Genomic DNA, 13,395 nt, shown 5'->3' on the forward strand with positions numbered 1-13,395 from the left:
GGAAAATAGCCGCCGGCAGTCGGGAACCCGGCCGTAGGTGTTTTAACAGTCGGGATCCCGGCGTCGGGTTAATGACTGTTGGGATCCCGACTGTCGGGACCCCGTCCGGCACCCGGTGAATCATGGCGGTAAAAACCTTGAAATGTATTCGCCATCTGGTCATTGAATAGGGTGATTCACCGTTTTAGTCAAAAAATCGCCGTACAGCACGAAAATAGCACAAAATCGCCATAAAACATGGTGAATCAGCCTCATTGATTACTGCCCAGAGAGCAAGCGGCGGTTCCTGGAGCGAGTCAGTTCTTCCAATAAATCACACTCGGTGAAGAACTGTCTCACGGGAAGAACTGCCGCTTACTTCAAACGGCCCACGGCTCATTCGAATCATTTAGTAGCATCGGGTCAAAGAGCCGGCTCAATAGTGAGCTACCCATCTCTGGAGAGAAGGGAAAAAAAGTAGGCAGGTATGACCTGCATTCTTTCTGTTTGTATATGCACAGGGCTGACAAGAGGGAGCTATGGGTATAGCTCTCCCGGGCCCCGGCCTCTGGAAGGACCCAGGCAGCTCATTCTGCCCACCACAACCCCCCTCCACCCCACTGTTTCCACTGTGCTGCCAGCTTCTTCAATGCTGGATGCCAGCGGCCAATTAAAATGCTGCACTGGCTTTTGAACCAATCACAGTTTGTGTACCATTAGCCATTTAGAGCGGCTGCTGGTACACAAGCTCTGGTTGGCTCACCAGCCGGTGCTGCATTTTAATTGTCCGCCAGCATCCTGCATTGAAGAAGCCTGTGCTGTGCAGGCAGTAAGTGAAGGGAGGGGGGACATGGGGAGGGTTCCTGGACTGAAATCAGTCCCGGGCCCCAAAGTTCCTAGTGGGAGCCCTGTATATGCATACGTGTAAACTGTCCCGCTTACTGCGGGAATGTCCTGGTTTTTGGGGACATTCCCGCATTCTGCCCGGGCCAGCAGTGTCCCACGGTGGGGGGGCCAGTTGGACGTAATGTATTTACTATTCCCTCCCACAGAGGCTGACCTTAACCATCCTCCTAGTGTACTTACTCTCCCCGTCTGCAGGCTGAACCTAACCCTTCACCAAGTGTACTTACTAACCCCCCCGGCATGCTCACCCTAACCCTCCCCTAAGTGTACTTACTCTCCCCTCCCGCTGGCTGACCCTAACCCTCCCCCTAGTGTACTTACTCTCTCCTCCCGAAGGCTGAACCTTCCTCTTCCCCAAGTGTACTTACTCTCCAATCCCGCAGGCTGACCTTAACCCTCCCCCTAGTGTACTTACTCCCCCCCCCACCCCCCGCAGGCTGACCCTAACCCTCCCCCAAGTGTACTTACTCTCCCCCCACAGGCTGACCCTAACCCTCCACCAAGTGTACTTACTCTCCCCTCCTGCAGGCTGAACCTAACCCTCCACCAAGTGTACTTACTCTCCAATTCTGCAGGTTGACCCTAACCCTCCCCCTAGTGTACTTACTCTCCCCTCCCGCAAGCTGATCCTAACCCTCCCCTTAGTGTACTTACTCTCTCCTCCTGCAGAGGCTGACCCGAACCCTCCCCCTAGTGTACTTACTCTACCCTCCCACAGGCTGACCCTAACCCTCCCCCTAGTGTACTTACTCTCCCCTCCCGCAGAGGCTGACCCTAACCCTCCCCCTAGTGTACTTACTCTCCCCTCCTGCAGGCTGACCCTAACTCTCCCCCTAGTGTACTTACTCTCCCCTCCTGCAGGCTGAACCTAACCCTCCACCAAGTGTACTTACAACCCCCCCGCCAGGCATGCTGACCCTAACCCTCCCCCAAGTGTACTTACTCTCCAATCCTGCAGGCTGACCCTAACTCACCCCCTAGTGTACTTTCTCTCTCTCCCCCCCCCCACAGGCTGACCCTAACCCTTCCCAAAGTGTACTTACTCTCCCCCCCACAGGCTGACCCTAACCCTCCACCAAGCATACTTACCCCCCCCCCCCCCCGCAGGCTGACCTTAACCCTCCCCCAAGTGTTCTAACTCTCCCCTCCCACAGGCTAACCCAAACCCTTCCCCAAGTGTACTTACTCTCCCCTCCTGCAGGCTGAAACTAACCCTCCACCAAGTGTACTTACTACCCCCCCCCCCCCATGCTGACCCTAACCCTCCCCTAAGTGTAATTACTCTCCCCTCCCGCAGGCTGACCCTAACCCTCCCCCTAGTGTACTTACTCTCCAATCCCATAGGCTGACCCTAACCCTCCCCCTAGTGTACTTACTCTACCCCCCCCCCCCCACACACAGGCTGACACTAACCCTCCCACAAGTGTACTTACTCTCCCCCCGCAGGCTGACCCTAACCCTCCCACTAGTGTACTTACTCTCCCCTCCCACAGAGGCTGACCCTAACCCTCCCCCAAGTGTACTTACTCTCCCCCCGCAGGCTGACCCTAACCCTCCCCCTAGTGTACTTACTCTCCCCTCCCACAGAGGCTGACCCTAACCCTCCCCCAAGTGTACTTACTCTCCCCCCGCAGGCTGACCCTAACCCTCCCCCTAGTGTACTTACTCTCCCTCCCCCCGCAGGCTGACCCTAACCTCCCCCAAGTGTACTTACTCTCCCCTCCCACAGGCTGACCCTAACCCTCCCACTAGTGTACTTACTCTCCCCTCACACAGGCTGACCCTAACTCTTCCCGAAGTGCCTAACCCTCCCACTACTGCCCAACCCTTGCCCTCCCCTCACATAGCCTGCAACATTCTGCAGATTACATATTTATAGGGTGTGGATCATTAGGTCAACAATGTCTTATGTCAACAGACTGAAGGTTGACGCATAAAAAGGTCACCATGGCCAAAAGGCCGATAAAAGCAAAAACTCGATATGGACAAAGCCGACATGGGGAGGTTTTTTTTTGTTGGTGTCTATGTCCACATAATTCGAAATCGACACCCTATTGGTCTTTAGCGTTCTATATGCTTAGTGCACGGTGCCTCGCGGCGCTCAACACAATATTATATTCTCCATCTATGCCCCCTGGGATGGTAGAGTAAGAACAAGTCGGGGAAAAAAATCATGTCATCCTTTTTCCATTTGTCGACCTGTTTCATGTCGACCTCTTGATTGTGTCAACCTTTTGACCATATCGACTTAATACACATCAACTTTTTTTATGTGTTGACCTTTTCCCTGTATGCATCCAAAATCTGTCAATCGCTGGGTGGTATCTATCACTGTACACTAAGCGGAACGTACTCCCAAAGCCCCCGCGGGTGGATTTGGGGGATTCCGCAAAGTATTTATGTTTAAAAAATCAAATAAAAAAATGGAAAAAGAAGAAATAAAGAAAAATGGATCCATTATCCCACGCAGAAACAAGCGAAATTCACTTACAAGAATATTTTTTAAACCAGCATCTCTTAATATTCTCATTAGACACATACAAAGTGAAGGACTGTGTCGTATTTCCCATAAACTCCATTTACTGGAAAAGAACAATCGTCTATGTATAGCCCATTTATAATCACCGTCAGACATGCCCCATCTAGCAATGGCTATTACAGCAGGCGTGGGGAGGCAGGGGAGGGGCAGCGATATCATTTGTGGATAGTTACGTTCTGTTCCGGAGCCCGCCACTGGATGGCTGCTGCTCAGCAGAGCTGTCTGTTGGATTAATTGGAACGCTTGGAAAATTACTTTTATTGATCTGCCATTTGGTTCGGTGTCTAAGGGAGTCAGTTGCTGAGGAAATTACTTTCAATTCATTTTTAGAACCAGATTGGAGTATAAATAGATTGGCAGCGCTGGATTCCAGCCAAAGGACGTTATTTATGCTCGCTGCATGGGTAAAGGCGGAAAGTGGCTCATTGTAATGTTCCTTACTTAATGCAGGGCTTCCAACCTGACCCATTTCACTCTGTACTCCCGGGTCTGCTGGTGCTTTTTATTCCATTTACTGTGTTTTCCAATTAAAGTTACCTAAGCTGAATTAATGAGCATAATATGACCTAGATCCATTATACATTGGATTGCTGCTGGTGACCTCGTGGCCCAAATGGAGCCATCATTTTGCATCTCGTTAAAGGCTGAAGGGTCGGTGTTAGTTGTATGAACCCCGGAGCATAAGGGGGAGCAGAGGGCTGTAACCGTGCTTTATATTGCAAGGGTAGGTTTGGGTTTTAGAAGGACATTTTTGTATATGTTATATTGTAAAATAACATTGACTCTGGTCAGGGGAACCAGGAAGAGTTGCGAGTAATGCAATATTAACAAATGTATATAATGCCAGGATACGTCGTTGCGCTCTACAGTTGGGAACATGGTAATAAAAAAAAGGATTGGGAAATAAAAGACAAAGCGGTAGGAGGGGCCTGTTTGCAAACGTATGGCCTGCCTCGGAGATGCTTGTGTACAGATGTGAATATGTACACCGCCAGGGGAAACGCAGGATTTTCTAGGGGTAGCGGGGGGGGGGGGGGGTGGCGTTTGATTAAAAAAATAAAATTACGATGTGACTAAAGGCCCCAATTCAAACCTGATCACACAGCCGCCAATTTGCTGATGCCAGCGCTCAGTTAAGCCACCGCCCGCTAGAGTCAATGTTTACGCTATGTGGATGGATGTGTGCAGCTACAAATCTATTTGCAGCCCTGTAAATATGTCCAAAACTGGACATATTTACATATTTAAACAGCCAGCCAATTAGCTTCTACCTGCCATGTCACAGACTGTGTTTGAAAAATGTCATACAGGAGCTGATTGGCTGGCTGTTTATCACTCTCCATTTTATCACTTTTGAAGCTTAGAAAATCTGGCCCTTTATCCCAGAATTAAGACTCATGACACCCCCAGATTCTGGCACCCTAGGCAGCTGCCTAGTGGTAGAGCCGGACCTGGGTATATGCTCCGAATAGCGCTAGCTTTGGGACCCAATATCCGGAATGCTTTTCATATTGGTCCATCGGGCAGCATCGCATCTCCCATAGAAACCTATAGGGGCTGCCTGCAGGGCTGGCGCCACCACTAGGCAAATCTAGGCATTTGCCTAGGGCGCCAGCCACTGGAGGGCGGCACTTCGCCTCTCGAATGGAGGCTGCAGGGGTGTCCGTGCCGGGTACCTGCGGCACTGTGTGATCTGGCGGCGGGGTCCCTGCAGTGATGCGCGCTATCCAGCAGCCAGGCGGCGGCGCGGGAAGCGCTGCTGGGTTTGAAAACATTCCGCATGCTGATTGGCTGAGATTCAGCCAATCAGCATGCGGCGAGTTTTCAAACCCATCAGCGCTTCCCGCGCCGCGGCCTGGCTGCCAGATTGCGCGCATCACTGCAGGGACCCCGCCGCCAGATCACACAGTGCCGCAGGTAAACCTAGGCACCGCCCCCCCCCCACCCCCTAGGCACCGGGGCACCCCACCCCCCCTCGCCTGGGGGGTGGGGTGCCCCGGTGCCTAGGGGCACCGGGGCAAGACAGACGGGATGAGGCAGGACAGACGGGATGAGGCAGGTATCAGAGATTCTGGTGTGCTAGGACTAGGGTTACCAACTCATCCCTTTAATCCGGGACACATATTAATTACACAGGTTCTGTGGCTGGCTTTCACCTGGTTTTAAACTGCCACACCTCAAGACTCCATTTCACCTGGTTTTAAACTGACACAGAACCTGTGTAATTAATATGTGTCCCGGATTAAAGGGATGAGTTGGTAACCCTAGCTAGGACTGTGAGATTTAAAACATGGAGATGTTGCCCCTAGCAACCAATGAGATTCTACTTATCATTTCTGTAGCACCTTCTAGAGGATAATAGCTAGGATCTGACTGGGCAATATCTCCATTGCTAATAACCTGCACTTTAGAGAATATACTCCCTGAACTCCCTGATGTGGGCTGGCATATGTCTCAGTTTCTGCCTAATGTAGTCATTATAAACGTGCAAATAAGCCCTATAGCAGCCGCACGAAGACCGCCACATAATACAGTACGTACAACAGGAGGTAAAATACAATTCAGGATGTGACTGTTATTTGGAGTATTTGTTCCTTCCAGAGATGTGGTTTTGTCCTTCACCTTTCACCTTTTCTGGTGAAGTGGGACGAACAATTAGAATATGTGCTTGTGATTTGTGGGGGTGATTCAGCTTGTGATTTGTGGGGGTGATTCAGTTTGGCTCGTATGTTCCCGAATTCGGTCCTCGGACCAAAGGTGCGGCTCTCCACATGCATATGTTTTGCACATGTGTAGGGCCGCTGTGCAGACGCCTTTGGCGACTATCACAGTCGCCGAGTAGTTCGCACAGAAGGGGGGGTGCGCACGGTGGGCAGACAGGAGGATGGTGCATGGGGACACCCAGTGTTGCCTGGGTGTGCCCACATAAATGGTGGGTCCTCCCAGAAAAACGCTGGGCATCTCCATGCCAACACAGGCGTGTCGAAGCCTGCACTGTGCGGGCACCTGATGTCACAGGACGTCAGCCCCCGCCCCATTCTCGGACATTTCCAAAGCAAATAAAAGACAGTTGTGACTTTTATTTGTGAATGCCTAAAGAAAATAATTCGATAGTCGGTGACCATGGAATGATTTTTTGGCCATACGCTCGCATGCTAGTGGTTGTATGAGCGTACAACCATTCGGAGCGTATATTCGCTCAGCGGAAGGGGACGGGCCTTCTTTTGCCCGATGGGCGGCGTTAAACCACTCGCTAAACAGCGAAAGGTCGCTGCCTAGCGAATGAAGCTTAATCAGGCCCTTTATCCCATGTTCCCCCTGTATAGAGACATTTCAGAAGACAGAACTACAAAGGAGAACAAACGATACTCCTGTGTTTGCCGAGATATAATTGTATTGTCATTCAACTTTGACACCTACAGTGAGGAGCGGATGTTTGTCGTTATAGCTTTCATCGGCTTTTCAAAATGAGAAAACGCGGCGCACTCTGACCTCTTCCATGATCCATAGAGAACCTGCAAACAAGCCGATGCCACCTGCTAATAGACTTGTGTCGTCTCCCACATCCCGGTGCTTTATCTAATCTCTACATCTGTCACTCCGAATGGCCACGGGTCTGAGCGATGTAAACATCACTGCAGACACACGTTGTTTACTTATAAACGGATGGAACTGTTACTGAGAACCAGCTCATAAGAACGCGCCAACACTTATCTCTGGACATGGGGTTTATTTTATTATTATTACTCGTGAGAAATTATAAAGAATTGGTGCCTGCGTTGTGAGGAATCACCAGTTGCTTTCTCTGTTAGTTTGCTGGAGGATCTGGGTGTTAATATTTGCCCCACAGGAGTAATGGCTGACTAACTTAATGGCTGACTGACTTAATGGATGACTGAAGGGCAACGAAGCTCCTATAGTGATCTCTGAGGCCTTGTTTTTTTTTGTTTTTTTTTAATTGTGTAGATTTTTATTGAAACACATGAAAATGAGTGTACAGCTTTTCAAATCATTGGATAAGTATACAGAAGTAGTTTTGATGAAATACAATACATGGTATGTCCATATATAATAAAGCATTTGAAATCGCAATTGGTTTTGTCCGTTATTAAGTAATGTCCAGGTCAGAAAGTATGGTCCAAGTGGATAAACTTGTTCTGCAGACACCTTAGGTACACATATAAACATTCGGATATAATATTTTACTTAACAAACAGTTAAACATTTATACTTAACCCGATACTCACTCAATTGAGTATCATCCTCCCACCCCCCAACTAAAGAAAGAGCAAAGAAAGAAAAAAAAAAGAGAGGAAAAAAAAAAAAGGTACTCTTTACCTAGCACGGCGCCCGCGATTACAATCGCGGGCGTCGGGGGTAAAAAATCGCGGGCATCGCGGGTAAATCAAAAACGGGTGCGACGCGATGCCCGCGATGCCCGCGATTTTCCCATAGGGATCAATGTTAAAAGTCAGATTGGTCGCGATTTTAGCGTTAATTGGCTCAATGCCCGCGATTTTTACATAGGAAACAATGTTAAATGGGCCACAGAGCCCTAATAGTCCCCCTGAAGTGTGAAATGGCCCCCACAATTTTTAACGCCACCCCACGATCAACGTGAACCCGAAGCGTGGCGAGCGCAGCGAGCCCGCGAGGGGCGGCGGTACGCGTCCTCCGACCTTTTCATACCCCCACTATCCACGTCGGCGTGGAGTTGAGAATAGAATAGTGTGGCGAGCGCAGCGAGCCACCGAGCCCGAAGCGTGGCGAGCGCAGCGAGCCCCGCGAGGGGACGCGGATACCTTCACAGTTATACGCGTCCCCTCACGGGCTTCACAGGTGTCCGTGGCGACGCGGACACCTGTGAAGCCCGCGAGGGGACGCGTTTACCTGTGAAGGTATCCGCGTCCCCTCGCGGGGCTCGCTGCGCTCGCCACGCTTCGGGCTCGGTGGCTCGCTGCGCTCGCCACACTATTCTATTCTCAACTCCACGCCGACGTAGATAGTGGGGGTATGAAAAGGTCGGAGGACGCGTACCGCCGCCCCTCGCGGGCTCGCTGCGCTCGCCACGCTTCGGGTTCACGTTGATCGTGGGGTGGCGTTAAAAATTGTGGGGGCCATTTCACACTTCAGGGGGACTATTAGGGCTCTGTGGCCCATTTAACATTGATTCCTATGTAAAAATCGCGGGCATTGAGCCAATTAACGCTAAAATCGCGACCAATCTGACTTTTAACATTGATCCCTATGGGAAAATCGCGGGCATCGCATCGCACCCGTTTTTTAGTGCATGCGATGGGCGCCGTGCTAGGTAAAGAGTACCAAAAAAAAAAAGTAAGACTGATAAGCAATGACATATTATTGTGACTTAGATGTACATGTATACATTAAAATAAATCGAATTCCAGGTGTCTCAGTAAGGTGGGCCGCCTGCACGAAGAGAAAGCATCGAGCATCTCTTGTTTGGAGAGCGTGTATTTGACAAAGAGATATGGAGATACAAATTAATAGACCGCCACACATTGTAGGGGGAGAGGGGGGGTAGCGAGCAGCCGTGAGGCCCCACCAGTTCGTATTTACTGGGCGTGTAGCCCCTCTTGTGGGTCAGTGGCCAGGGCCAGTCTAGAGGCATTCCAATTGCCCCATTTAGCAGCGTATGGTCCAAGCGCACCGCGTGATCTATAGGTGAACCTCTCATGTCCCACCACCTCATTTACAAGTGCTCTCCAATTGTGTATATTCGGATATGTTACATCGAACCATTTCCTAGCTATAAGTACCTTAGCCATAGCCGTAAGACATAACACATATTTATACACCGGAGGGGAACGAGACTCTTGTAAGCCCAGAGCGAACATACAGTATTTAGGGTCAAAGGGAGGAAGAGAGGGGTCTGTGATAAGTATATCAGTCCAGACCATTTCCCAGAAGTGGTATATCGGTGGACAGGACCACATCATATGCCAGAAGTCCGCACCAGGTGATGCGCATCTAGGGCACCTGTCATCTGTTCTCAATTCCGCTCGCATCAGTGAGACTGGGGATTTATAAGCCCTGTGCAATACATAGTATGCCACTTGTTGGTATTTCAGACATGAGGTGGCATATCTGACCGAGTCTAGAATCTCGGCCCATTGTTCCGCATCCAACCTGCCTATGGTCAGTTCCCATTTGTCTTTGAGAGGAGTAAGACTATCGGCGTCAGCTCGACCCACAATGCTCTTGTAGATAGTGGAGACCTGTTTTGTGGTGGCTAAGCTCTTAAGGAGGGTCTTCACTGGGGAGTCGGCCGTGAGGGGGGGGGGAGTCACCAAACTGGGCCCTAGCCGCATGTCTAAGTTGGAGATAGCGGTAGAAGGAGCTATTAGGGATTTGCAATTCTTCTGCGATCTGTTGGAACGTCTTAATTACTCCCGAAGTGTACAGTTGGGTCACCGACACCAGGCCCGCCCCCAACCAGAAACCGTCTAAGGAGAGCTGTTCAAACTCCGGGTAGGTTTTATTGAACCATAAGGGGGTGTCCCCGTCCACTCCACCCCAGCCGCAAACCTTGTGTGACTGTCGCCAAACCAACATCGCCTGCCTAAAGAGAGGGGGAAGGGAAGGTCTGAGGGGAGAGGAGAGGAGGAATTGGAGAGGGGGGAGGCGGGAACCCACACACTCGGCATACGATCCTTCAAAGGTGAGGCCAGATCTTCTCATAATCCAGTCCGAGATATGAGCTAGCTGTGCTGACAGGTAGTAGAGTCGAAAATCAGGCAGTCCCAGTCCCCCATCCCCCCGTGGTTTAGTAAGGGTTTTAAACGCAATCCTAGGTGGCTTGTTAGCCCACACAAACGAGGAGAGGAGAGTGTTTATGGACATAAATACATGTTTAGGAATGTATATCGGGGAGTGCTGGAGTAAATACAGGTATTTAGGGAGAATAGACATTTTGATGAGATTGATTCTACCCATGACTATCAGGGGAAGCTTTTTCCATAGGTGAATTTTAGCTTTGAGGTCATTAGTAACCTTATTAATGTTAAGTCCAATAAAATCTGGGATTTTAGGGGTGATCCAGACCCCCAAGTACTTAAACTCGAGAACCCACTGGAGTGGAGAGGTGGTTGGTATCCTTTCTGGTATTACTCCCGAGAGGGGGAGGATGCTAGACTTCTCCCAGTTGACCAAGAGACCCGAGAAGTTCCCGAAGGTCTGGATTATCTGCAGCATCCCCTCCAAGGAGGGTCCTGCATCCCTTAGAAAGAGAAGGGTATCATCGGCGTATAATGAAACAACATCCTCACGCCCTCCCAATGGGATGCCCCTGACAACTGGGGAGTCGCGGAGCATGATGGCCATGGGCTCAATAGCAAGGGCAAATAGGGCAGGCGACAGGGGGCAACCCTGTCTAGTGCCCCTACCAAGGGGGAATGATTCCGTCACATACCCATTGACTGATATACGAGCCACCGGGGAAGAGTAAAGCATTCGCACCCATTGTATGAATTTAGGGCCAAAAGCAAATCTACGAAGGACCCCCCATAGATAGTCCCATTCCACAGAGTCGAAGGCCTTGGCAGCATCCAAAGACACCACCACTGCCTCCGACTCATTTACATCGCCCCCTTGTATATGGCAGTAAAGTCTCCTAAGGTTTCGGGTGGTAGAACGGCCAGGCATGAAGCCAGATTGGTCCTCATCTATCACTGTGGTCACCACTGAGTTAAGTCTAGTTGCTAGAATTTTGGCGAGTATTTTCACGTCTGTTGAGAGAAGTGATATGGGGCGATAAGAGTCTGGGAGGGAGGGGTCCTTACCGGGTTTAGGAATCACAACTATGATCGCCTCTGCCATAGACGGAGGTAGGGCACCTCCCTGTTTCAAATCATCATATAGCTGGAGAAGATAGGGTACAAAGTATTCCTTGTGTTTTTTATATACCTCTATTGGTATACCATCACTACCAGGGGCTTTGTTATTGGGGAACGAGGCTATGGCAGCCTCAATCTCACTGGGGGTGATATCAGACTCAAGTATGGCCGTAGACTGTTGGGTCAAAGAGGGTATGTTAATCTCCGAAAGGAATTGTTCTAGTTGGTGAGGCGAGTATACCGCTCGGGACGAGTATAATGAGGAGTAGAAAGTTAAAAAGGCCTGTGCGATCTCTGGTGTTGTGAAGTGTTCCCTGCCTTGCGTGTCGCGTATTTTTTGAACGGAGCAGGAGGATCTCACGTCGCGGGAGAGGTATGACATATAACTACCTCCCACATCAGACTGGGAGTACTTAGCATGGGCCGAAAAAAGGAGTTTACGTTTAGATTTATCTAATAGGTAGTCGGTCCACATTTTACGCGCCACCTCCCATCTCAAACCGTCCTCGGGAAGACCAGAACCCAAGTATGCGGCCTCGCTCACCGTGCACGCCTCCTCCAGCCTGGCCTCCTCCTCCCGACCCGCCCTCTTGATATTGGCTATTCTTTTAAGGAGGGAACCGCGGATGACTGTTTTAAATGTTTCGTGTTTAATAGTCGGGACCCGGCAAGAAGCATTGTCCTCATGGAACGCAGACCACTCCCCCACTAGCCCGCCATCATCGGCTAATAGTGTGAGCCAGAAGGGATTGAGCCTCCAGGTGCTAGCGCCACGGGAGGGTTGCATGTCCAGCGTGATGGATAGGGGGGAGTGATCCGATATTCCCCTGCGGAGGTACTCCACCATAAGAATTTTGGGTAATAGGTCCGGGGACACCAATACCAGGTCTATCCTAGAGAAGGATTGATGACCCGGGGAAAAACATGAAAATTGTCTTTGCATGGGGTTTCTATTTCTACAGGCGTCAACTAGGTCAAGTTCATTAACTAGTCTAGCAAATGGAGTGGGTGTGGGAATAGAGGGAGAGGGAGGGCGGCCCGCAGCCGTCCATCTGTCGAGGTTTTTATCGAGAATATTGTTAAAATCTCCTATACATATCGTAGAGGCCGGGGGGAAGGAGGTAAGGAATGCCACAGCCTTCTTAAGGACCTCGTTGTTGTAGGGGGGGGGACGTATACTGCAAGTATGTTTAAGGTGATATGGTTAATTGATGCCCTAAGGAAGATGTATCGGCCATATTGGTCGATTTGATGGTGAGTGAGATGGAAATTAATTGATTTTTTAATTAGAATTGTGACTCCTCTGGCATTACTAGAGAAAGTGGAGTGGAACATATGTCCCACCCAGGGTTTTTTAAGTGACATAGTTTTAGTGCCCATAAGGTGTGTTTCCGATAGACAGGCTATATCCGCCCCATGTTTTTTAATCTCTGAAAGCACAAGTGACCGTTTGACTCTGTCATTAAGACCCCTTACGTTCCAGCCGAGTGTGCGGAGCCCCGCCATCACATTAGGGGGAGGCATAGGTCAGGGGAGGATCAGATAGGAAGCAAGGAGTTCTCCCGTCACACGGGAAGGTGGTAAGTAGCCATCGCATTGGGCGAAGTAAGTGGTTGCGGTCTGTCTGGGACTGGTATTTATAAGAAACCTGGTTCACCCACAGCCCGTCTGTATGTTGGCTAATCCCGTGGGGCCCCCGGACACCCGCTCCCATCCCAAGAGTAAAGCGGTCTCGGTATAGACAGCTGGTCGAACAAAGATACCCTGGCCACATGCACATCATCACTTTAAAAAAAACATAAAATAAACAAAAAAAGAAAAAACATTAGAAACTCTACAGACATAAACATCCCAATTTCCCTAACCCTCCCTGTATACCTCCCTAACCTTAGATATACTTTGGATCCCAGTAACAGCTAACACTAAATTTCCCCAATTAAAACGCTAACTGTACTAACTAGGGGGTATAGATATAGGTATCAGCGATCACCTATAAGCAAATAACAATTTCTTAACATGTTTCAAGCTCCCTAGAATATAGTACATCCTGAGCTAAGTACATAAGGTTATACTTTAGTAATAAGAATCTGATCACCACAGATGCCCCATTTATGG

This window comes from Crinia signifera, chromosome 1, assembly GCF_055691185.1.
Source record: "Crinia signifera chromosome 1, ASM5569118v1, whole genome shotgun sequence".
NCBI classification, from domain to species: domain Eukaryota; kingdom Metazoa; phylum Chordata; class Amphibia; order Anura; family Myobatrachidae; genus Crinia; species Crinia signifera.